A 26521-nucleotide genomic window follows, 5' to 3' on the forward strand; every position below is an offset into this window, starting at 1 on the left:
GCAATATGTGAGCTGGGACTTCCCTGACAGCGTGCTGTCTCTCCTGGCCTGGCCTTTGATGAGCATCTTCCATGGGAAAGCTCCACCTTTCTGATCCCATTAGAGGAGACAGCCTCTGTCTCTGTGGTCCTTTTTGCAACCTGTGTGCTTTGTGAGCCACGCCGTGCACGGGGGATTTGTTGAGAGATGTATTGGGACCTCACATGTCACAGGCAGGCTTGTTACAGATGAAACCCTGTTGACAGAAAGGATTAGCTGCAACCAAGAGAGACAAGAAGTCATATATTTTAAAGACAATCATGGTACAAAATTTTGATTATTTTTTGGGCAAGTAAATAGTCAGGGCTTTGTGTTATTAGAGATTCTGTACCCTAGGAAACTGGCAGTGATTTCAGCCTGGTGCTGCCAAACTGTACTCCAGAATCTGAGGTTTCATATGAAGGAGGGGGGAAAAAAGCAAAACAAACAGAAAACCCTCTATACCCTGCAGCTGCAGAGAAAATACTTAGAAACTCACTGTGACCAGGGTTGTGTTCTTGTCTTGAGTCAGCAATCAGCTTAAAGCAATACCTTTGAGAAGAGCAAACTGTGCTGGTCATTTCAATGCGTGTGAGGTATGAAGCCTGACATGTTTACAGAGCAGCTAGCTAATTTCAGTGCTTTATTTTGGTGAAAATCTCAATGTCATGCATGTTCTTGGAGAATATATTTTCTTAAGACACAAGAAACGAACCAAAAAGAAGGCCTATTTTTTGTCATGTAAATAAGAATTAATGTTAAACATAACTTCTTCTTCCCTTCTTCTCTCCCCATCCAACAACCCCCAAAGAAAAAGCGGGGGAGGGCGGAAAGCAAGCAACTTTTCAAATTGTGGAGAAATGGATAAACACGGGGTATTTTCTTCGCTCACCACAAAAATTTTTAGTAATACCCAAACTCTTGAAAAAAATCAAAACAAAACCCCCTTCTTCCTTCTAACCCTTACTTTCTCTGTAGTACCATATGCCCCAACTTACAATTATCCAGCTTTTCTTACATTCCACTTCTGCTCTGACAGCTATACAATGTACAACAATTGCACAGAGTCAGAAGGCAAATCTGGGAGGCACCAGGAATAAAGAATTTGGTGCCAGTTTAAAACAAATGTTGTGAATATGGAAGTAAATAACATAATTAAAACTGGATACTGACGGTGTTTTTTCATTTTTGTGTGTCTGTCTAAATGTCCAGAGTCAAATTCATATAAACAGTACTGTGAATTTACCTTTTTCTTCAGCTTTGCTGAATTTACATTTAGAGGCTGCAAAATGCAGGGGATCTTGAACTTCACGCTCATGATCACCCCAAGGAACCTGTTAATCAGTGGAACTATTGTATGGTTACATGGCTTCACATCATGTTTGAGCATTGGAGCTCAACATGAGAAAGTACTGTAATTGCTCACAATTAGTACTGGGTAAGTCTCAGAAGGTTTACTTGAGAGTCCCCTCATGCCAGATTCATATCCAAAATGTATCTGAAGTATCTGAACCGTTTAAGAGTCTGGGAGGTAATATTTTGTCATTGTGTAAGGCAGAAGACTTGTGTATGAAAGGGCAAGGGGATTGTGAAATAATTACTGGCTCTGCATTTAATTTGAGTCAATGAAAATGCCAGAATGATTGAAGTGTTTATGCTGAAGATCAAGGAGTTATATTGAAATAGGGTAATCAAAACCAGGAACATCTCCTTTAAAAATTTTTAATATTTCTGAGGGAGGAGATAATGGTGCACTATCAGAGTATAGTGAGGGGAGTGTTGGAAGGAAAGTCAGGATCAGAGGTCACACCTGTGTGAAGTGATGGTTTGAAAATGACAAGTAAAAATGGAAATATGCTTCACTTGACAGTGATGAATGGGTTTCTTGACCTGAGGAGGAAGACTAGAGGTGGCTTTGCACTGTGGAGATGGTAATTTGATAGTGGCAATTATAGGTGAAAAAGTTAGCCAGGAAAAATACCATGGGGAAAATGCCTGCTCTCAATTAGGTATGGTACTCATGGTCCTGGGCCTTGACTACCGGGGTAGCTGTGCTCTTCTCCAGCCTGAGATACTTTCAGTTTGCCATTTTTATGCTTTCAGTGTGATTCTCTCATCCCTAGTTTCATTCCACCTGTTCCCAGTATGCCTTTTACTTTGTGTTTGTTTGTGATTTGCTTACCTTCAGCACAGGAATATTCTGCATCACTCCCCTGTATTCTACTGCTAACAACACCAAACCTCACGAAGTTGGTGAACTGCTGGGCCTGGCTCAGAGTCAATATTGCTAAACCTGGGACTGTACATAGAGTTTCCATGATGTGGCAGGTGGGATCAGTCATATCTTGCTCACACACCTCTCATATCTCAAGGGCAGGGAAAGATTTTTAGTGGCCTATAACTGCCTCTCTGCAAGCAATAAATGCCAAAAGTCTCAACAACTTTTACATACTGAAGCAAAAAGTATATTATAGGCTCCTCACGGCCTCAGTTAGAATATGAAGTATAGATTTTGAGGTTAGGAGAGTTTTACTTGCTTAAAAGAAGTTCTGATCAAGATGAATTATGAAAATGGCAATACATCCTATGTTTTAAACTGACTATTAATGTGGGAGGCAGAGGTCCAGGCAAACATGAGTGGCAGATTGAACCACCTACCTTTATGTACCTTCCTCCTCCATAGCACTCAGCAGGAGAAGATGAGGAATCCTGAACCATACAGGGTCTTCCTAGAGGCCCAAAGAGGCAAAAGAGCTTCAGACACCATGTGCATGGGTTTTATTCCTTTTTGTACAAGTTTTTGTCTATTCGACCACGTAAGTCCCTTATGTACATGTGCCATTGAGCCACTTCTCACCTAAAAGTACTGAGTACATTGCAGTTTAGTATGGTGCAATTAATCATGTGTTTGGGCACAAGAAGTTTTATTTTGTTGTGAAATAAGGTGGCTGGAAAATTTGAACTAATAAATAGTGAAGGGCCATGTTTAGCACAGTTCTTTCTTCTACAAATCTTTGTATAAATGTACCAAAGGTTTCTTCTAAAGAGTTGAGCTACTTGCCAAGTTCCAATCTGTATACTATCATAACACAACTTTGGAGACTCTCAACTCCAGTGACCCATTTGGGGAACTCTGGATGTGTTCCTCCTGCCCTGGATGTGAAGTTTGATTAGTGTTTAGACATTGCTTTGAGATAATGATAATGTGCCTTTTAATTAGCCTCAATATTTCTAGTCTTTTGGGAAATAATATTGTGCTTCCTTTTTACTCCTTGACTGTTGACAGATGGCCACTTATTAAACATCATTAAATTCTGATATCAATCATTTTTGTGCTTTATAAAATATGCTCATCGTTTAAAGGAAATGATAAATATAGGAGTAAGATTTTCCACATGGATTGTGTAGACTTTGATGCAGTGCTGCAGCAGTAATTGATGGAGGGAGGCCTTGTTTTTTAAGACATTATAAGTATAATCTCTGAGGCCTTGTTAACTCCTTTTCAATATATATGTGTATGTCAGAAGCGGCTCTTGTATGGAAGTAGCCTGAATGCTTCAGAGACGAAGCCATTATTTCAACATTTAAAAACATGAACTTTTAAGAAGCCTGTCCTTATATGCAGAAAACATTTTGTGCATTTACACAGGATTCCATATTGTATGTAGTTTTGTGAATGCCATGAAAAAGTGAAGATGGATTCCTGTGTGTCTGTTATTTGCAGCTAGGCTTTGTTTGACTTGATGCATTCTTGGCAAGAGCCTCCAATTCATTACTTGTGAAACTTTGTTTAATGGGTACAATTACGATCTGCATTGTGCCCTTGCTCATCTTAATAGCAGTATTAATTTGCAGGAAGGGACAAAAATCATCTTGCAGAGTTATCAAGCCGTGTTTAGACTTTCTGAATGCTAATTAATTCAGAGCTCAAATGCTGTACCTGCTGTTTAAAAGGCTGGCAGCTTGTATTCATCACCTGAGTGACAGCTGTTCCTTACCATTTTACTCTTAGAAAAAGACTTGGGAAGATTAACTCCTTCCCATGCTGATGACTGCCATTTTAAAGTAACATTTATGTTCAACATTTAAATGTTAAATTTTTTTTTCTTGAACAGATTGCTGCTTTTGACAGTACATTAGAGAAAGGATTGGTGATTGTATGTTGTTAAGAGAAATTGCTAAATATTTCTCTAAATAACTGTTATGTTTTCTGAGCAGGGCAAAAAACCACCAGTCACAGTGACATTTGATGCCAAAACCAGATCCTCCATGTAAGCTAAAAGAGAAAGAATTAAAATATGGAAAAATCAGATTGGAACATTTATTATGACTATGGAATCTGAAGAATTTTTCTCCTGGTATCAAACGCCTTTTTTAATATTTACTATCAATAAAATATTTATTATTTGCAATCAAATTAGATGTTCACTTAGGCCATTTAAGTGTCACAGAAAATAGAAAAAGTACACTTTTATATTTTATACGCTGCATTCAAAGCTCATTGAGTTGCTATTTGTTAAACTGAACTTGCCTGCTCTAGGAAGAAGGGGTGGTAGTCTTTGGTAGTAAAAAAGGAGGCTTAAAGGCATGCAGGTGGTTTCATTTAATTCAGTCTGAGAAAAAGTATCAGCTGGTCTAATGCAGATGTTCATATGCAGGTATGGGAAGGTTACACAGTTTGCCTGAGTGACTGAGGAAATGGGATAGGAATATTGGATTAAGTTCCTTCTTTATCACAGAGGAACAAATAGCTAAAATACATATGTTAGCTACATTCCTCCATTCCTTCCCGCCCCAAATCAAAACACCCAAATTATAGTGCATTTTCTTTTTGGAGGAAACATGAGACAAATCAGTAGTCGTTTCACGTCAAAATGTATTGCAGAGCTACTGGCACCAAACAAAATTCCACAAAATCTTCCAGTTAGTATTTTAGGGTAAATTGAAAGTTTTTTTTCTTTTGCTATTTTAAAGACCTACAAAGTCTGGTATGTGTTTTTCTACATAAATATTTCAGACCTACGGGTGTGCAGTAGATGTGTCATAATAATATAAAATTTTCATTCACCTTTTGGAGGCCCTGTATCTTTAGGGAAACTCAGGGTGGACTTGGCTAATACCTCAGAGCTTTGATTCTGCTCACATTGGCTTTTACGCATTCTGACTCGGTAAATCTCATTAAGCACATGCTGAACTTCAGTATTCACTGTTCATTCTGTTGACTTCAATAGCAAATTAAGCACATGCTTAAATGTTGTTCAGAGCCTTAGAGAAAGGTGATTAAACAAAATAACAAAGCTATGCTGTTGAAATATTTTAACTCACTAAAATCCAGTGGATTGGCTGATACTGATTCACTGAAAACTCTGTATTGAAAGTTAAACAATTACATTATAACTGGCTGATTGCCTTGTGCAGCTTGGAGCACCAACATCAGGATATTAGATTCGTATTGCTGTGACAATACCTTTCCTTTCCTAGGTCACCTTGTGACCTTCTGTTGTATTCTTTCAGACAATTAGTGATTATGATGAGTGATTGAAAATATCATTGGTAATAAAAAGGTTTCCAAGTTTGTTTACAAAGTGTTCTTGAAAATAATTTTAAAGAAATACTTTTTCCAAGTTACTAAAATATCGTTTGTTATTACTCATAAACTTCAAAAGAGGTTTTTGTGTTTCCATGCACAGGAATGATTTTCTTGAAGCTTTAGCAGTATTGACTTAGTGCTCTTCGTGTGTGGACAATTTCTCTGCTAATTTATGGTGGAGTTTGATACTGAGTAATTGTGCTTTAGCAAGAGTGATATTTAGTCTTTGAATTAGTGTGCAAGATGCTCTAATGAGTCCAGCAAGGATTAACAAAATGCACCGCAGTAGTTCTGTTTTTAATAAGTTATTTATTTAAAATTCCCTCAACTTTTTAGAATTTTGTGAAGTAGTTTCTGTAGGGGAGATGAGTTTCTAAAAAAATCCTTTGTGATTCAGAAAACAGAAGTTTCCTTAAATATTTGGGACTGGGGGCATCAAAACTGCAGGAACTTGGAGGTCAGAGGGAAGGGCTAGATGTTTTCTCTTTTTGTTTAGTTTACCGTATAAGAAATAGTCAAATCAAGACTGAAATATTTTGTGAGGCTAGACATGGCATCATTAACTTTCCTGAGTTCCTGTTCTGAAACAGTTTCTATGTGTTTAAAATCATGAGCTCATTGGGATCCTGAAGTGAGTTATCTGGGGTCTGTAGTACGTCTGCAGCTTTTTGAAATAAATCTGCGTGATAAAGCTGCATAATTGTTGTTATAGTGGTGTTAAAATCTTGGGATGATTCAGTCTCAGCGTGCCCACCGAGTCAGACCAAGAAACCATCGAGTGCTGATTCGTGTTTGCCTCTTGACCTTTTGGCCAAGATCAAGTGCAGCATATGTTTTTATCAGTTTAATATCTGTTATGTCCTCAGCTGGAGGATTTTATATTAAATGAGTTTGGGGACTGGGAAATGTACTAGGAGCTTACGCCATCCTCTCCATGCGTGAAGCCTGCTATTGCTGTGTTTCTAGAATGGTGTGAAAAAAAAAAAAAAAGAAAAAAAAAGCAACAAGTCCCTTAATGACCATAAAAGAGTGCAATGGGAAGAGCAGGAACAGAGCGAACATAGATTATGCCTCTCCCCAGTGTTCTCTTAATTCCACCGATTTTCAGCTCAGCGAGTTCCTGAGTCTCCATAAAACCCCATATAAAATAAAATAATTTAAAAAAACCTGAAATAAAATAAAATAGCACTTCTGAATCTATTTTAATCTTGTTTTCACTGCCTTCTCAGTCTGTATTAATATCTATTTTGTGATATTCAGTATTATAAAATCATCCTCAGGATTGTGTTGTACCTTGTACCTACTGGGTACAGGGAGCCTACACTTGGTCTTGTCCTTGCTGAAGAGTCAGTTCTTGCATCACAGGTGCTGTTTATGTTCACTGATCACTCTTACAGGTAGTGTTTTTCTGAAAAATTAGATAAAAAGCAATCAGAAATAACTGCAGAGTCCAACAGATAGAAACACTGCATGGTGGTGAAATGCAACATTCAGGATTTACTTTGGTTTGATTAAAGAGCATTGTAAAGAAATAGATGTGATTGGTATCTTTGAGGAAACAGTATTTTTTAAACGCAGGTGTTTAAAATATATAAAAAGCCAAAAACTATGGAGATCTGGTGTTCACTTGAATGATTTTGACTGATTAAATGCCAACAAAATTCCATTTTGTAAACTGGAGGTCCAGAACTGTTCATTCATGCTGCAGTCAGTGGGTGGCTAACAGGAGCTGGTTTTGTTAGGCCTGTGACAGAGTCACTGCTGAGGTCCAGGTAATGCAGCAGGTGATCACAAGCATGGCTCATGACACCTTTTGAAACACAACCACACCACTAAAAGCCATGTTGATATGACAGGGTGAAAACTCGGTCTTCTATTAGAAATAAAATTCATACAGTTCAGATAGAGATCAAAATAATTTTTAGATGACATAAGAATTTGACCCTTCAAGCGTGTTTTATTAAGTATGTGAGGTAATACAGAATAGAGGAGCCCATGTCATTGCAAATTAGTTTCCTTGAGTTAAGTCTCATTACCAAGACACCTTCACTTTTTAAAATTATTTTGCCTGCCATGATTAATAAAAAGGAAGTTAATTCGGTGTGACATTTTTGGTGGTAACTTGGTGCACTACCAACTTAATTGCACTAAAATAATAGTTTCAAAAAGCTCCCTAAACTTCATGTTCCTTGCATTTTGAATCACTGGGTGATTTACTAATCATTGTTCATAGCCTCAGTATTTCAATCAGGATATGTTAAATAAAATAAAGCTTATGTAGGGGATGTAGAAGTGCTTGTTGGTTGTAATAATTTTAATGTTACTATTTAATGGAAAATACTATATTTTGATTTTTTAATATTTCTGCTTAGATCCAAACCCAGAAATCTACAAGACAGAAATCCAGTGCAGCAAAATGCCATCTTATTGCTATGCATGCTATGATGCTCACAGGTTATTGTCAATATCCAGTGTCTACTGGCAAGGAAGCTTTTGTTTGCCATAGGAACAAAATGATTGTTCCTCATTTTTCTAGACAGCTGAGTTCTTGAAATGAAAAGCATTTTGATCCTGGAGTAAATATTGATTCTCTCTTTTCTCTGTCTGACAAAATTAATTTAGTGTGTATTATATGCACCCTGGTGAGGTAAGGCTAGCTCAGGACCTCAGAGGTTAGCTAAACCTGTGACACAGGCTAGCATTCAAGAAGTGGCTTCATTACCCCTAGATCAGCGCATACATGCTGGTTCTTTTTGGAGAGAATCTCCTACAACAGGGCAGAGGAGGATTCATTTGCCACTTGCCTGTAGCAACAGGATCCTAGATTTCTTATTTTCAGCCAAAAAGTAGTGGCATCAATCTGCCTTTTTTCCCACCCCCTTCTGAGTGGTTCTGTGCCCCAAACCCAGGTGAAAGGTCACAGCTACTAATGCACTGTGCCTTCCAGAGACAGCCTTTGGAGAAACACAGAGATCTGCATTTTGCTGGGCAGATTTTTTGCGTGCAGAAATCCTTTTCATAGTGCATTGGGGAAAAAGTAGAGTGGTTGGCAGTAGCCAAGTCTTCCCTTTATCAATAGAGATTGAAAAGGGAGTGCAGAGTGTTAATTCATTTAGGAAACTGAGCATCCACTGCTGTTGCCACTCCTCAGTGACCTGGGAGCTCAGCACCCTGGGAGAGGAGCTCCTTGGCACATCCTTAATGCACAAACTGAAAGAATTGGCAAGAACAACGGAAAGAGTTGGACAAATTTCCTTAAAGAATTGTGCCCTGCCACCTCCTCCTTTTAAAGAAAGGCACACTTCCACCATCTCATTTTTGCATCTCTCTTAAGAAGAAACAGAAATATCTGCAAAAGAGCGCAGTGTGTCTGCTGCTGTCACAGTGTTTGATATCAGTCCCTGTCTGTGTGCATCCCTATCAGAGTCAGCATAAGCTCACATTACTGTGGAAGCTGTGCCCTGCAAGTGCAACATTTCTGCTGCCCCAACTTAAAATTTAAATTTAATTAGTAAAAAAACAGTTAGACAAGATTGATTGGTTCCTATTAGAGAGTGATGCTATGGGATCATGATCTTGCCCTTACAAAAGAAACAATTAGTATTGTAAGAAAATAGTTCTAGTGGAATTTATTACAACTTGATTAGTGTTGTTATTTGTAAAGTCTGTGTAAGCTTCTGCCAGTTTGAATCACTGAATATCATTGTAAAACTGGTTTTTCATGTTTATGTGTGGTACACTAATTTTTGTATTATCTCATCAGCCATTTCCTTACTAAAATGTTTTGAAAGGATGAAGACAAGTTTAAAAGGAGCAGGAAATGTTAGGGACTCTATATCTCTGGCACTCTGTTGTCTGTTCATCTGACACACTGTGTTATCATGCCTTTATTCCAGAGCCAGCACTGTTGAATTAATGCTGAATTCACATTTAATTTTATTTTTTATTTTTGAATCCTAATATTGTGTTTTAAAAACTTGCACCAAAAATAGAAAAAAAATTGCAAAAAGGGATAACATATAACTTGTATATCTAATCCTACCACTGACTTTCTGAAAGCAGTTAAGGTTTTTTAACAAGGTTTGAAGCTAAAACAGTACTCCCATATGACCTGTATTACTGCTCCTCAAGGGAATGCATTTTCTTAAAGTGATGATTTATGAGATTCAATACTAATGTCAAACTTCATTCTGCCATGTGAAGTAACATAATTAAAACACCAAAATAGCAGAACACAAGCAGCAGAACATTGTTGAACTTGTAGATATTTCCACCTTGGTGATGTAAAATTTGATGGAAAAGTGATATGAGTGTTTTAGGCATGTCCACGTGAGATGTAAGAAAAACAAGCCTTAAGCAAGTCTGCTATTTCCCTCAGAAAGTTTTTATCCAGACAGGAAGATGGAATATTTATGTGCAATAGCAGCTGCATATTTTTAGAATAATTTTGAAATCTTTTATAGTAAGAATCTGTGTGATTAGAATATAGATACAAATCAGATGAGGTAACAGTTTGTCCTGTTTGTGTGAAGTGGTTTTCCAGGATAAAATTACATTCCCTTCTAAATGCAGTATTCCTTAGGGAGTAAATTAATTAAGGCTGAGTGGATAAGTATCTGCTGTCGTTCTGCAGTCACGACATGGCAAGACACGAGCTATCTACAAGCAAAACTCATTTGTACATTAAAAAAGTAAAGTGCCTGTGACTTGCTGTTATGTGATACTTTGAATAAATAACTTAATTCCATGTTCAAAATACTCAAAGGTTTAGTATTTTACTATTGGTATTCTTAGACTGCAACAGTATCACAGCTCTTTTTTCATTTGAGGACATCACTCGTGAGACAGGAATGTAGTCTCTGCACTATGCCCTGACAGGTATCTTAGTTTATCTGTGCTATGGCTTGAACAATTGAATATGAATATAATCAGGCATCCCACAATGACTCTCAATTTGGGCTTCTCTCAGTGGTCTTCATAAATGTGTAGGACTGACTGGGGGGGAGGGTGGTATTTGTTGGGGGGAATCATGATGTGAGTTGCTTAATTACTCTGTACATGCTGGAAAACTAGGTGGTTTCTTTGTTCTTTTTTGAGGGGAGATTTCATGCTGAAGAAATGCATGATTTTCTTCCATGTTTAAAGCAGTCCATTAGGACAACAGAGAAGTGCACTTTTTCGCTTTCCATTGGGCTGTTGCAGATCATTGGCTTGATCTCTACCTCTGTTTAAACAAAATTGATTTCCCTGCTTAGTCCCATCATCCTGTGAGATATTTTGTTTAATTACTTTTCTAACCTAAAACTATACTAATTGCAAAATGGTTTTTACATAACAACATTGACTGTAAAGGTATGTATTTCTATGTCAGCGTTCTTTTGTATGACTTCTCTGCAATACTATTTCAAAGTGGTGGATGAAAAATCGAGGGCTGAATCTTTGCTGTCTTCAAGCAAATATTATGAAAGATGATATAGCTGGAGTTTAATCATAAACTTTTCCCTTTCCTGACAGTACTGACATTTATTTTCTAGACAAACAGATGAATGTTAGGTAACAAGTTGTTTTGAGCATGTATGGTGTTGGTGCGAAACTAAGGCCGATATATTTTTACGCCAAACCTCTGAATTGTCTTTAAAAGACTGAAAGCCTAAAAGATGATGTGCAAAGACTTATGAAATACTCTAAAAGATACTTCAGGCTTAAGCCTGGGGTTACAAACCACTGCTGACCCATGTGAAGGGCAATCCATCGTCCAGTGGATGATGATTATTTAGTAACATTCTTTTTTTTTTTTTTTTCCCATGGGATACTTTACCAATGGCTCTTAGCTATGACTGTTGGAGAAGTTGAGTGATAGCCTGTGATCTCCATGAGTCTGATTCACACCAAGCTTTTTAGAGGGTTTCACAGCACTGTCTGCACTTCTTACTGTGTAATTGTCCAAATAGCCTCCACCAGAGCAAGGAAAGGAAATGTGGGTATGTGAAAGAGGGAAAGATGATAGAACAGGGAGATGCTAAATACAGAAAATACAAGTGAAAGCCCTGACCAGATTGAAGCTGAGAACTTACATGTTCCCATGTTCCATTTTTAGCATCCCTTTATGTATGAAGAACAAAGTAAAGAAGCACAGTGCTCCAAAGTGTGGGGATTTGCATTTTACCCTCCACTGGTATATGTTTTTGGATACTGGAGCAAATTTTGGTCCTGTGGTTGGCTTCCACAGTCACTTTGGGAAGCGTGATACTAAGTATTTCTTTGTGGAGGAGTATTAAAGCACGTGTAATTCAGCTAAGGGAGCAAATTTAGTCCTTGAACCTTTGTTTTTCTGTGATTTTAAAAATATTTTGCTGTGTGTAGGGGTTTTGTTTTTTCTGTTGGGTTTTCTTTTTTTTTTTTTTTAATGGGTTGTCTAATCTAAAGGCCACATACAAGTCTTCAAGTCTAACCTTTTCATTTTGCTTGACGCTATTGAAGAAGATAAGAGGGGAATGCTGTCAGAGAATTTACTCAGAGGATGGAGAAGGGTGGTGGTGAAGGGGATAATGACTTCAGCTCTGATTTTCTCCCTCCTGCTGCAACAAGGCATCCATATTTTCTGCTGGGTGCAAGCAGCCTGTTGGAGGCTTTCCTTCCTGCAAGCAACAAGTAAGTTAGGAAATCATCTGGGAAATTAAAGAGACATCACATGTGGTGACTTAAAAAAAAAAAGTAAAAAATTACAGATGGATATTGAAGGGTAAAGATGGGAAGAATACGAGGAAGGACTTGGGTATGCTTCCATGTGCAGTATTGTAGGATAATACTGTTTTGGCATCAGGTGCCATGAGCTTCCAGCCATCCATAGAGACAGAGCTTTCATTTCACATACAAAGGTGAGAGCTCAGTCAAAACTCAACTTGCAGCTGCCTGACACTTGCAGTAGTGAAGGAAGAAGATGGAAAGTTACTGGGCAGCAATTAGCTGAAGCTTTCTCTTACTATACAGTAGCTTGTTATACCATCATATTCAGGCAAATATATACAGTGAAACAGTATGTCAGTTATTTTGCCTAGCTGTCAGACTCTTCATTTTGTGCTGCAGAAACAAACTACTTTTTTTTCAATTGCTTTAATATGCTATGCTCTTTAATTAGATGGTCTATAGGCAGCACATAAACAGCACTCTCCAGTATTGTTTCAGAAAATAAATAGCATGTGTGATGCCTACACTGAGCTACAGGAGAAGTGTAGACTGACATAAGTTCTTGTTACTTGCTTCCATATGAACAGCTCTAAGTGTCCCTTCCTGAGAAATGCACATTTGCTGCAGTCTGGCTCAGGGGAGGCTGCATGTCTATTTGACATGCTCTCAGTGGAGAATTGCTTATCCATGCCTGATCCTGATGTGTTTCACCTTCCAAAAGTAACTAGCATAGGTCAAAAGTTGGCAAAATGGATTGAAAAGTGTTTCCAGCTGATGGAAAGGCCTCTGGTAACTAAGTGGGGGGATTTGAAATCCAATCTATTCTCAATGGAAAACCTGCAAATAGTCCATGTTTCAACACAGACAAGCTATTCCAGTAACTAAGTGCTGACATACAAGAGTTTTTCAAACAACACAGACTTGAATCAACCAGTTTTGCATCAAAGGTACAAATTCAAAGTACCTTCTTATTGTCCTTTTATATGCCTGAAGAACTTCTTTGTTTACTAGTTCAAACTCCTCTGCCTCCTCCAGGTCATATATTCATTGATTCTGGCATGCCAGATTTCTTGTTTCTTTCCCTATTTAAATTCATAATATTTTCCCTTCTGTAGCTGAATCCCTCTATCCTTTATCTGAATAGTCAACATTTTCATCTCTCCTATTTTCTCATCCAAATTTCTTTTTCCTGTTTACTTTTTTCACTCTTGCCTGTTTGCCATGTTTAGGTTCTTCCATATGCCATTTCTTCACAAGTTGTTCCCATATTGTCCAATACTTCGAGGAAAACACAAGTTCTCAGTTGTTACCTATTCCTCTATGTGAAGGAGAGCATGTTGTGAGCGTGGGATGAAAGAGTGGGTCTGGTTGGGTAAAGATGATTTTATTCCTCCGTGATTTTCTTAGCTGCTTTTCTTTGCCTTCCATTCCTTCCATCTGTCTCTGGCTGTAAGCAGAACGTAAAGCAAAGGAAGGGCCAAGTGTCTGTTAGGTTTCCTGTTGAAATACAGAATAATGATGATGATGTGAGTCAGAAACTGGGCACAGCATAGAAGTGCTTTACGTGTATTTCTTTAATATCATTTTCCTTAATTTTATTCCATTGTTTGTCCATTTTATTTTTCTGTTTGTACCTCTCCTAGCTCATGTATACAATGAATTGAGGTATTATAGGAGATCTTTAATCAAAGACAGTTACTTTCTCATTTCTCTGGAACGGGGGACTACTTTGGTACAGGAATTGTTCCAGGAGTGCTATACTGCCCTTCATGGCTTTGTGCAGGGCTGATGAAACCCCTTGTTACACCTGTACTCGTACATCCTCACCCTGCCCTTTTCAGATCACGGATTTCTTACTCAAACTGGGATATGCAAATTTCTAATTTAAATTCAGAACTAAACAAAGCAAGGAGCTCTTACAGTTGTTTTAGTATAATATTTTAAAACAGTTTCAAAACCTACATTCTCCCCACAAGGACAATCACCAAAGGCAGAGTTCCATAGTACAGGAGCAGTCTTGTTTGACTGTCTTGAGCAAATTTTCCTACTACCAACTGACTACTGAGAGTAAGTGGAATTTCTAACAACTCTGGTTACAATGGGTCAAGCACCATATCTCTAGTTACACTTATGTATTGTAAGCCTTACGTGTTGCAGTAGAGATTTATTTTAGCACAGTCATTTTATGGTGCTTAGAATATTTTCCTACTCTGCATTGCTGTTACTGTAGATAATGGATGACCACTTGGTTAATGTTTGATGGCAGTTACAGTGCACCTCTCCCAACATTAAGTACCCTCATGCCTTTATACTAGAACTGACCTTCAGGGACAGTAAACATATTGTTTGGCAACAAGTTAATTGCAGACTTTATCTTCCAAAAGCATTCATGTCATGGGTGGGATAATTAAGATGTCCTTGCAAGTAAAAAAACCTTGTGACTTATAGTAATGCTTCAGCGTCAGGTGCTAGAAACTGAGGTCACAACAGTATTACAAGAGCCGTGTACTCAAGTTATTTTTACTAAATAATTCTCCTCTTCAGGCTATAAAAGTGAAAGATGGACTTAAATGATATGTATGGCAATAAATTCTGTAAGTCTGCGAAGAAAAACAAAGGAATTGGGTTGTCCAGGGGTATGATGAGCAAGCAGAACTGATTGTATTTGATTTACTGTGGGATTCATCATTAGGGTTTATTTTGTTTATCTCCCCTTTCCTCCTTCTAAGGCTCCTGTCTTTTGTTAAATGGTTAGAATCATATTGACCCTTTCTGACTTTGTAACTTCATGGTGATAAGTAGCTAATTATTTGCAATTGAATTAGGCTATGAATTTAAATATGACAGAAACAGATGTACCTGTGATTACCTTCAGCATGGCTCAGAAGGTTTAAGTTTAACACAGTATCAGTACTTTGCAGAAATATTATTTCTAAAGTGCAATACTGGAACTAGTGGAGACTATTATAAAGATGTTAATGGGGAGGGAGGGGAGGAGTGTCCATTGGTGACTACTGAAGTTCCATTTCTGAAGTGTTCAATCTCTAAGCTGGGAGCATTTAGTTTGGGTGAAGTTGGGAAGTATTTTTTTCACAATTTATATTCAAAAGAGGAAGACACTGAGCATTCTCAAAAGTTGAAGTTCCTGGAGGAGCACACTGCAGTGTCACTTTGCAAGTGCCACTTGAATTAAAGTCCTTGTTGGCTGGCTGAATTAGGGCAGGATGCACAGTTTAATACCCCAGCACATCTTTGTATTAACGGGAAACTAAGGATGAATACATACATCAGTGTAATTTAAAGATCTGAATTGTAATATTTGAAAAAAACATGGATCCTGCACATATTCTCTTTCTCAAAACCTGGCTCAATGAGATCAATAGATCTGCTAATGAGCTGCTTCTGATCTGCTGTTTTCTGTTTCAGGTTTTCTACTCAGAAACTTACATTCCAACAGAAATAAGTAGTTCCTTTTTTAATGGTCAGTATCATAATGAAGAATCAAAGAACTTTGGAATGAATTTTATTTTCTTCAATAGAAGCAAAGTCACAGTACAGCCACAATATATGGAAGTAATAAGTCATTCCTTGCCAAAATGTAGCAGGAGTATGAAGGATTGAAACATACATTTTGAGTCCTTTTTCTGGGTATCTGTTTGTTCAGAGAAGAGTATTTAAGCATTCCCACATTTGAGAATAAGATAATAAAAAGGGATCTAAGTACAAAGTCTTAGATTAATGGCATTCTATCATTCATGTGTAATGCAGCACTGTTAACATCCTCATGTGTAAGTGATACAGTTACCAGAATGTCCTGGCTGGGTGTAAACTAACTGCAAAGCAATAGAATAAAACCTTCAAAATTCTTAATTTTGAGTCTGTATTGGTGACTATCTTGAAAGTTAAATCCCTCTATCTTTGCACTTATTAAAGTGTTGAACATGTATTTAGGCGTGGTGTGTTCAAGAAAAGTCAGATAATCTCTTTCAGAGTCCTTTATTATTTAATAGCACTGGAATGTGATTTTTACAGTACAAATTGTTTTAGAGGTTCCATATTTTGAAACTCCATCTCCAGCCCTAATCTGGAAACTAGTTCATATTTGTTTTACCTTTTGAAGTACATAAGAGCTGAGCTCAGTTGATCTCTCAGTCAGGATGAGGTACATCTTAAAATGAAGTTATTGATGAACATCACATGCACCATATAGCAGTTTTAATTTCATATAAACTAGACAGTTGTTGGTGAGCAAGCTTTTCACTTTTGCATGTTTTAATTTTTTAAATATCCAGTTCCCCTTTGATTTTTTTCCAGAAACTTCATAGCCTATTTTCACATTGTCTATGTTGTTTATCAGATTTACTTGTGTTTCAGCATAATATGGGTCTGTTAAATTTCATCTTGGGTGATTTTTTCTGCATAACTTTGTGTGAATAAGAGTTCTGATAATCCTTTTCCTTTTAAATCAGCCAGTTTAATACTTCTGTCACTGTTGCACAGAGATGAGAGACTTGACCTATTTTTAAAAATGAGCATTTTAGCTTTGTTAGCTACAGGAGAGTTTAAGAATTTTTAGAATTTATTATTTAAGTAGTTGCCATTAGGATTTGCTGGTGCACATATGGAGGATATTTTCCTTTTTATTGTGATCATTTGCAATGGAACTTAGTGGAATTCTTTTCTTCTTGTAACTCCTTGGTGCTTCCTAACCTTGTTAGTGTTCTTCAGACTTTGATTTTGACCTGCTGTATCGGCTTCAGCTTTGCTACATAAAAATTGTTTGGATTCTGCTGAAATATATAGATTATTGCATTTCATATGCATTCTAGCAAAAGGCATGAAAGGTTATTCATCTATGATTACAATTATTTCTGATGTGACATTTATCCCAGAACTATATTAAGTTGTTAGCCCTGGAAAAAAGTGTTTTGTTAATGCTATTCTGTATTCAATGACTTTGATGGTACTTGTTGCAGATGTTTCAGATTACCTTCAAAACTTCATTATCAGTGATAATATATTAATGCAATAAGTTGACAAAGGGGTTGACTGAATGACTAAAGCAATATATAATTAGGTTGGTGTAATAAGATACGTATGCACTGATCCTCCACAGCCTTTATATGAAATCTGTTAGAGACTGAATTCCCTTGCTGCACTGTTACCATTCCCAGAGTGACTACTACCCTTTTTTTCTATGATTCTTGAAGAGGGCATGCATATGTTATAGAAACTCCATGTTACAAAGTTGAAAATACATTTTCTTTCATTTTTTATTTCAATATTTATATCACTGAACCTAATAATATCATTATAGTTAGCAGAATATGTAGATTTGCATCAGTCTAATAAACCAGATCAAAATATACTGTGTTTCTATTATATATAACCAGTATACCATATATTACCATTATTTACAAGTATTAAGTAATTTGAGAGCTCTTGTCATTTCTGTACAAAAAAAAACTATTTGCAGAGATGTTTGCAAAGAAAAAAAAATTAATGGAATCCTTCCAATAGCTGTCAGTTTCTTCCTTAGAATTTGATAATTGAAAGGTTTGTTATTTCTTTAGGAAGGGAAGATGGTTTTGATTATCCAAATGCAGTGGAATATTTAACTACCCTTCTGCTATCAGTGGACTTGTTTGCATTAGGATTTTGACTAAATTGAGGTTGCACACATCCAGATGTTATCTGCCTGGGTGACTTTTTCATTTACTTTGGCAAGGGATTTGATGGTGTATTGCTACCATCCCTTTGTCATTTTTCACATCACATTTCGGGTTAGACTTAGCCTTTCTTTTCTAAACTTCCACTAATTTTTTAACTTGTAAATGCTCTTTTTTTCTAAGGATGAATCCTTACTGAAACCACAAGTGGGATTTTGATCTTTACTGCAGGTTTTCTCACTGGTTGTTTTGAGTAAAGCCAAAGTCCCAGACAAACAAACCCAAGATACAAAAGACACTTTGTTTTGTTCTTGATTTTTATCTCTATTTGTGCTGAGGGGCAAGAGATATATCTCAAGTGCATCCACGCTGCAATGTCCTTCAGCAAGACAGGAATGACAAAGCTCTCCACTAGGAATGACTTTCTTCCCAGTGACCCAGGTCACCCAGTGACCTAAGGTGCCAGTGCCCCACACAGAGGGGCAAGGGCTTCTCATACAAGTAGGATACAGCAGGATAACATTCCAGAGAGCAGCAGTGGGGAATTGTAGAAAACATTCTCCTGGACTACATAGTAGCAAGGAATAATCTCTAGTTCTGAAACGTAGCAACAGTTGGGCAAGACTTTCATTTAATTCACTACTGTCACATCATTCTTCAGCAGGGGGTTGGGAGTGGGTTGGGAGGGAGAAAAATCCATGCCCAGAAACCTGCTGCTTAGGATGTGCCATGTTGAGAGCCAGCTTGAATAAAGAGTTCAGGTTTTTATATCTTCAGAGTGCTAAAGATGTAAGGTGGGTGAGCACTCGCGCTCAGCAGCGATCAAACAGAGCTGCAGCCAACAGAAATAGACGTTTGACAGTGTAAGATCCTAATCTGTCCTAGTAAACCTTTCTGCCGAGTTGTTTTACCTCTTTCAACCTCCAGACCTTCTGGTTGGAAATTAAAGAGAGTTGGTGCTGGTTCTCACATGACTCACAGATACATTATCTCTGAATGGAGCTCTACTTATTAATGTTTATACAGTCTTGGTAGATCTAATCCTATTTGCAGGCCTTTAAAATGCCAACTTTTTATTTTAAGCCTGGTTTACTTTTAACTGCAATATTTAGCCTCAGAATGTGTTTGTGGGATTTTTCCTCAAAGGCATTTTCCCTCAATGGCATTTTAAAACGTGTGAGGTTTTAAATCAGTAAAAAGTAAAAGTAATGAAATTATCCATGCTCTTTTGTATGTGTCATTTAAGCAACTCTGTGGTGTAACCATACATTGGAGGATGTGAATCAAGCAGATCTAATTATTGCTAATACTATTTATTTTGGTAATACCTAGAAAACAGCTATTATTACCAGGGCAGAAACATATGGAGATGGGTTTATGTTCTCTTGTAGTTCTCTTACAGTAGCCAGGAGTGAGTGATATTAGTAGGAGTTCAAGTTAAAATCCACAGCACTGATGTCAGCAAGTATCAGACTAGTTCCAGTTAGACTATAGGAGAGAGAAGAGGAAGGGGAGAAGAAAAATTGATTATGAAAATGCAAGATAGTTGGAAGGAAATGTAATACTGAAAAGGGAGACATAAATACACAAGGAAACTGAATTGAATGAGGGGAAGGTAAAGATGATCTGCCAAGCAAAAGAGCAGTTAGCACAGGAAAACATAACAAAACAAGACATTTATGGATACCCAGAAGTACCTCTCTTTGGCAGCTGTTGCAGCTGCTTTCACAGGTTGGAGAGTGATAGGTCTCTCTCTGAGCATTTTCCCCCAGCCAAATGACAGACTGAGATTTGACATCTGCAGTCAATAAACTATCTGCTGTCAATAAATTAATGCCAATAATGAGATAGCTCTAGATGTGCGCCTACAATTTGCACAGGGCTGTGAAAGAGGTGAACACAGAATTTTTTCCAATGACTTCCCAGCCTACCTGACAGGCACAGAGCAAGCAGGTTGTGTGTTACGATGGTGGGAGTTCTACCTCCTTTTCTTCCTCTTTGTGAATTTTATAAGAGCAGGGGTTTACTCCCCATTGTGAGTCGTGTTTGCAATAGGCAGCTGACTCACTATGTAAGGGTCTGATATCTCGCTGAGATTTGTGAGATTTGAGAAAATTATTTTTAAATGTTGGGTCTGCAAAACAACATGAAAATAAGTCTCATGTATCTTAGGACATTTTCTGAGTGAGGACTTGCCCTACAGTGTTAACTTTGTGCACATCTGAACAATATCTTGTTTAGGACCAACGGCAGAGTATCATAAAACTCTGAGGGAATCAATTATCACACTTTTTTCATATCTGAGGACACATTTGTTCTTCATAGACATTTTTTGAAAATGGTGTTGAAAAGGCTGGCATTCTGTTTTATAGGATTACTTTACACAGGGACAATAAGGCTTGTGGGTAAGTGTTATAAGCCTATGTTTTCCCTCTCTCTTAGTCCTTTACAATTGCACTGATCAGGAGCTTGGTGTTTAATTGCGCTGCATCATTGGTAATTATGGCGTGGTCAGAAGGAAAGAGCAAGGGCAGGGGAAAATTTACCACTGTTGCTTTTCAGTTCAGCCAGGTTGCCTTCAGGAGATCCCAGCAGAACATTCTGCTCTTTGCTCCTGGCCTTGTATATAATTAATTTGGGCTGAGTGACTGCTTTTAAATTGAGTTTTGTGGTAGCTGCTGGTTCAGAGAGTAGGTCTGAGCTGTCAGCCTCTGAACTGTTTACTGCTCACAGGTGTCTTCTCAATTGATGGCAATAATTCACTTAGAACAAAATAACCTGTGGGCTGAGATTCCTGTGTCCTCTTCCCCTGCAGAGGTGGGAGTCTTGAAAATAAAGGGAGTTTAATAAAAAATGGAGCAAAGCAAAGAAACCAGGATTAGTGGTAGAATCAAAATAGATCTGAAGTATTTGTGGGGCTGGAGCAATGTGGTTGGAGGACAGAGGGACATTGTTGCCTAGACAGAAAACAGTCTGATGAAGGACATTGCTAGAAGGTTCTGCTAAATTCCAAAACCATTCAGGAGTGAAGAAAGTGAGGCTTTGGGATGAAGGGGTGTTTGCTTAATTTTTTTTTTAGACTCTTCTGTCTCTTGGCATGTCTAAAGCAGAGGTTCATAGGACCTCTTTGCAAAGCTGTACAGGACATGTATCATCCAGCCCTGGTCACTGGGACAGTGAGGCATTGTAATCCAGGGTCCCCAGAAGGAAGGAGTAGGAAATAAGTAGATTTAAGCTATCAAGTTGTTAATTTTTTGTGAGAGATGTTATGAAGGACTAGGCAAGCTGGGGATTATCCCAGTAACACTTGTCAGAAGACTGAGCTGGTACCAATTTACACAAAGGAAACTTGAGAGCACCTGGATACCTACCATGTCTAGTTACAACATAAGAGCTACAACTGACACTGTTTCCCTGACAGCTTGGCAGGTTGGAATAACAATGTGAGACTGGAAAAGAGCAGAAAGAAATGCATGGCTGACTGCATTGGTGCCTTTATGTCAGTGAGTCTTCACCATGAGACATGCACAAAAGCTCTAGAGCATGGATACACATATGGTGACATACACATCTTGTGAGGTGCCATTGAAAATAACAGCTCTTTTTTCTTCAGATTTCTAGGAATTATATTTAAATAAAATTATCAGTAAAAATTGCTACTTGAAGAGATTTTCAGACTAATATTCAACACACTGTATTTCATTTCATGTTTTACTCCTGTTAACAGACAGACAGGATTAGTTGGAAGCAAGAAGGCACAAACTGGTTTTGAGAAAAGGTAAATTTTACAGGATGAAATGTGCAAAACTCTAAGAGAATTCCAGCTTTAAAATTTTTGTTATTAGTTACTTTGCTTCTTGAGTCTCTGAAATTGTAACTCACAAAAGCAAAATGAAACAAAGCTGTTACCAAACTTTATCAGTCCCAACAGAATGTGCAGACATCAATAAGAGTCAGAAAACAGCATCCTTCAACCCACTGCAAGTCTGCAGGTACCAACTGTAGTTTACCAAGTCCTGCCCTGGTGACTTGACATCCTCTCAGTCCCATTTCTCAAGTGAGGGCCCTGGGCCCAGGGGGGCTTTGGAGGGGTGTTACTGGGCTCTCTGTATCCTGATTGATCTTCGAGATTGGGATATCTCCAAGCCTTCGACAAGGAACTGCAATGAAAAAGAGTATGCTTCCAGATGACACTAGTATCCCCATTTCTTCCATTCTCATACTCCTTTAATTTGGCCTTTTTATAAAAATGCTGTTAATCCACTTTCTAGATTCAGTCATTTTTCACCCACTTCTTAATGGCACTCACCTATATTTAATATTATTTCCCAAAGTAAATTTGAACTCAGTGTATCAGTGTAATGCAAATGCAACAAGGACAAAATAAAATGTATAAATTCACTGGCTGACATTTGCCCTTGTTTCTAAAAGAAACACATAAATTCTTTACTCTTTAATCTTACTAATTTCAGGTTTCATGCACAAGCTTTTATCTTTTGTAGAAACTACAAAATCAGTGCATACATTTTAAATGCTTTAGGACTAGGAGGTGTTAAATCTTCTTCTCCTGAGTTCAGATGCTTTTCACCTCTTCCTAAATGTGTTTCCTTAGTTCAAATTTGCTATGCTTGTCTCAAGCACGGGAATGTTGCCTTGGATCATTTGCAATGAACAGCTGCAAGGAGACCTCAGAAAGAGAATATGCTAAGTAAATTAGAGGGTTTAACTGCACAGCAGTCAGCAGTCTTTCATCTGCGATACTGTGTGCTTGTCTGTGAATTTGGGAGCAAGTTTCCAGAGTTCCAGAAAGCTCCTGGTTTTTATCTGCTGAATCCCAATGAGCAGGAACTTCTGACAGCAGCTTTTCCCAATATTTAATCTTCACAGGGTCAAGTGAATGGAAGCTCAGATATTATTTTTTTCCCCCCATCACCCCTTTCTGCAGAGTTAACAGTGAATATTCATAAACTCCCATTCTGAAGCTTTACCAATGAACTCACCCTCACCCAGAACACCACAGTATGAAGGCAACATCCCTTGACCTTTTTTACATCAAGACAGAAGGTGTTAAAACAACCATATTTTATCCATACAGCTGTTGCCTTGGCTGTCACTCATGCTTTAACACCACTCTTTGATGTTGGAGAAACTTCAGTGTAAAGTGACAGCCATAAATCTTTGTATTGGTAAAATTCCTGTAATGTTGTTGCTACATGCACTTTATTGCACATTCTGTACTTTAGCCTGCTACCTGCTGATGAAATTGAAAGCATTTGGAAGAAGAAGGGGTTGGGTGGATTTTTTACATTTTTGAAATGAAAGAAAATTTAATAGATTCATGTCATTATTGTCTATGACATCATTTAATGGTCATTTTTGTAAGGTAGTAAAATAACTGTTCCCAGCTGCTTCTGAAGCATTGTGAAGTTGCACAAACTGTTAGGATAACTCTGTGAAACAGGTTTGAAAAAGAATGCTGTCAAAAATTGTGCTTAAAATGTGTAGAAAGCACAGCATATTTGAGATTGAAGTCAATGCAAAATTTAATTTTCTCTCTTTAAAATACTGTCAGCAGAGAAGTTCTGAATTCACTTGACAAATGAAAAAATTAGGACAATATGAATTGAGCAAAACTGGTCCCTGATTTGCATGTTGTATATCAGGATAGAGCAAAATTAATACCTTATGAATAAGATGCTGGTAATAAAGGTTATATAAGATATATTAGTCTGTGTCATCTTTCAGAAACCTCTGAAATACATGGAGATTTTGAAAAATAATAGTAGTTGCTGAGCCACCCTAAGAAGCACCACTCTCATCTAAAAAATATGGATCAATCTTGTTTACCTGCTGAACTGTAATTTGTCATCCTAAGATTTATTTTATGTAGGCACAGCAGCATGCTTCCTCCAATATTTTATCTGTAGCCATCACAAAACAAGCTGGTTTTCATTTTCAAAACAGTATTTTCATCATTTCCATAACTAGAATGTATCATATTTTCTATTGCTATGTCAGAGACATTGTTGTAAATACCCTTTTTACTCCTTGAAAACTCTTGACTTTAATAAAGATAGTGTTTTAGATTTTTTCCTATTGGAGCAATCGATATGATGGTTCTCCATTAGCACTTCTGGGATTTTTGCTGTATTTTACACTACAGCTGTTAAAAAGTACTCCCACAAGCACCTGCATGTGTGGAAGAAGAATGATCCTAGACCAGTAATAGTTACAAAACCTGTTATTTTGCTAGGAACCAGGATTTCAATGCAGCATTCCAGCTGTTAATGGACTTCCAGATGGAGTCTTGATTAGCAGATGACAGATGAACAGAAGAGCTGTGTTCTATGGTTAGGGAGGTTAAACAAAACTCATGTTGCCTTTTGGATGGAGAGGAAGTAGGATCTTTCAGAAACTTCACAGGAAGTCACGGGAGGAGAATGCCACGGTGATTGATGGAGGTGGTCCATTATCAAACACTTTGAGAAAACTTTTATTCCCTCTGAGTAAATCACATAGCTTGTGCAGGGCACAAGTAGAGAATTAATTTTGATGCCTTTTGCTGGAAATATGTCAAATGGTATTTAAGCCAAAATTTAGGAAGGGAAATTGCATAGCATATTTAAGCCAATTGTGTGGTTGATGTTCCCTTTGAATTTAGCAGCTTTTATTGTTTGGCAAATTATGTTTTGTTGAAAATTCTCTTTTAATGTCAACGTCATTTAGATTTCTAGGTCCAGACACACGAAATAGACCAACAGAAGTTAATTCTTTTTCTGTGTACTAAATATGTAAATAGGTTGACTATTTTAATCTAATTTAGAATACTGCAATTTATTTTTGCAAAACGTTATTTAAATATTACTTAAGGAAATTACATTCTCTCAGTTGCTATTAGCATTTGAGTTTGGTCTGTCCCCTAGGTAAGGAGATGCAAGCTAGGTGAATAGTAATTTTGTATGTGCCACATATTATGAAAGTGTACTTTTGGCTAGGGAAGCTGCAAAGGAGTTCAGACTCAAAAAATACTTTCAAGGAATGCTTCCAAACAAGAATGGTACATGCAGCCACCAAAGGATTGCTGAGTTCCCAGGGAATGCAGCCCTTGATAAAGGTAGGACTTATTCTGTTGGATGGCCCTGGAGATAGGGGTTGAGATTTTCAGCTTGAATAAATGTAGGCTGGAATCTACCAGGAGCATAAGATAATATCCATGAGGGAATGTGAAACAAATTAGTCCCTTCTAATTGCAGAAAGGCTACTGAGCGTTTCTGAGCAGCCACATTTTGCACGAGCTTGAACCTTTGTATTAATTCTAGGTGTGCCTCTGTATGGGAGGAGAATCTGTGTGGTGCATGTCTGAATCACCATTGAGGGGACCTTGTTTGTCAGATTTTAAGCCATGTGCCATTTGGAGAGAAGCTATCTGTAGGCAATTATTTTAGTGTATCATCTTAATTAAATAATAATTTAAGTATGATTCAAAACATCCCATCCCTCTGGAAGAATAGATGGGGAAGACATTGCTCAAGAAGTCCTCTAAAAAAATATTCACATAAGACTTTGTCAGGTTTATTTTGTGCCAGGTGTTTCTTTGTGCAAGAAACTGATAGTCCTGGCAGTCCTGAATAATCAGGGTTTATACATCTTCTTTTAGACTCTGGGATAGCTTGTAATCTGTGAGACAAAAGAGAGATCAGGTTTAGCTCCTTTTATCTGACACTGAGTGTCTGTGACCTACATGTCTTGTGAGAGATTGCTGGAAATCCTAATGCAGTTGGCTTCTTTATACATAGTATATAGATACATATATATGTATACATTTATACATATGTCTTTATATATAGTGTGCTATCAGCTGAAATATGCAAAATTAAATGTTGGCTACACAGGTGAGCTATGTAAGCATCCGATGTAAGCCAGAATCCAGGGGTTAAAGTGTGCCACTGTTCCCTTAAAGCCTGCCAGGCACCCCAATTGTGCCAAAATTCAGGTCTACACTGCTTCTGTAAAACATTCTCTGCATGGCTTCCTGACTCATGGAACACAGGTTGTGCTCTGTGGTCTGAATTGCCATCAAGCTCCTTTAAAATTTCAGTCTAATAAAACATAGAAAAATAATAATCTGATCTTCAAGGACCTCAAAGGCCAATACAGATTTTTTCCTTGCATACATAGCTACCTAAAGATAATTTTGGAATGGATTCCAGTTGTTTGTCAAAGAACCTACAGCAAAAATCTGTGCTAAGAAGATTTCTTGTAAGAGAAGGATGCAGGAAGACAGGTCATCCTGGCCATTTCCTGTCCCAGTACCAAGTTCTCATCTTTTGATTACTTAGAATTTTGCTCCCAACTTTTATGAAAGAGATTCTACTGAGACATTAACAGCCTGCTCACTGACCTGGGTTTCTGCCTCAGAAAGAGGTGTGTGTTAGAAAAATGTCCAACTTGGAAGGTCTGATTCACTTTTCCTTCTTATAACTTCATGTTGGTTGTAAAGCCAATTCCTAATCTAAGTCAGATGCAACCAAAGCTTCTATCCTCATATACATAAACA

General features: G+C 37.6%; 1 protein-coding gene and 1 non-coding gene across 7 annotated transcripts in view; both read left to right on the forward strand.

Annotated features, from left to right (window-relative positions):
- Positions 1–26521, forward strand: part of MACROD2 (mono-ADP ribosylhydrolase 2) — an 825711-nt gene that overhangs the window by 374771 nt on the left and 424419 nt on the right. The window lies entirely within an intron of this gene.
- LOC115494750 (U2 spliceosomal RNA) lies at positions 6400–6589 on the forward strand. Its single transcript, XR_003959812.4, has one exon. It is a non-coding gene; the product is annotated as a U2 spliceosomal RNA (small nuclear RNA).

Source organism: Taeniopygia guttata, chromosome 3 (genome assembly GCF_048771995.1).
Source record: "Taeniopygia guttata chromosome 3, bTaeGut7.mat, whole genome shotgun sequence".
Classification (NCBI taxonomy): Eukaryota; Metazoa; Chordata; class Aves; order Passeriformes; family Estrildidae; genus Taeniopygia; species Taeniopygia guttata.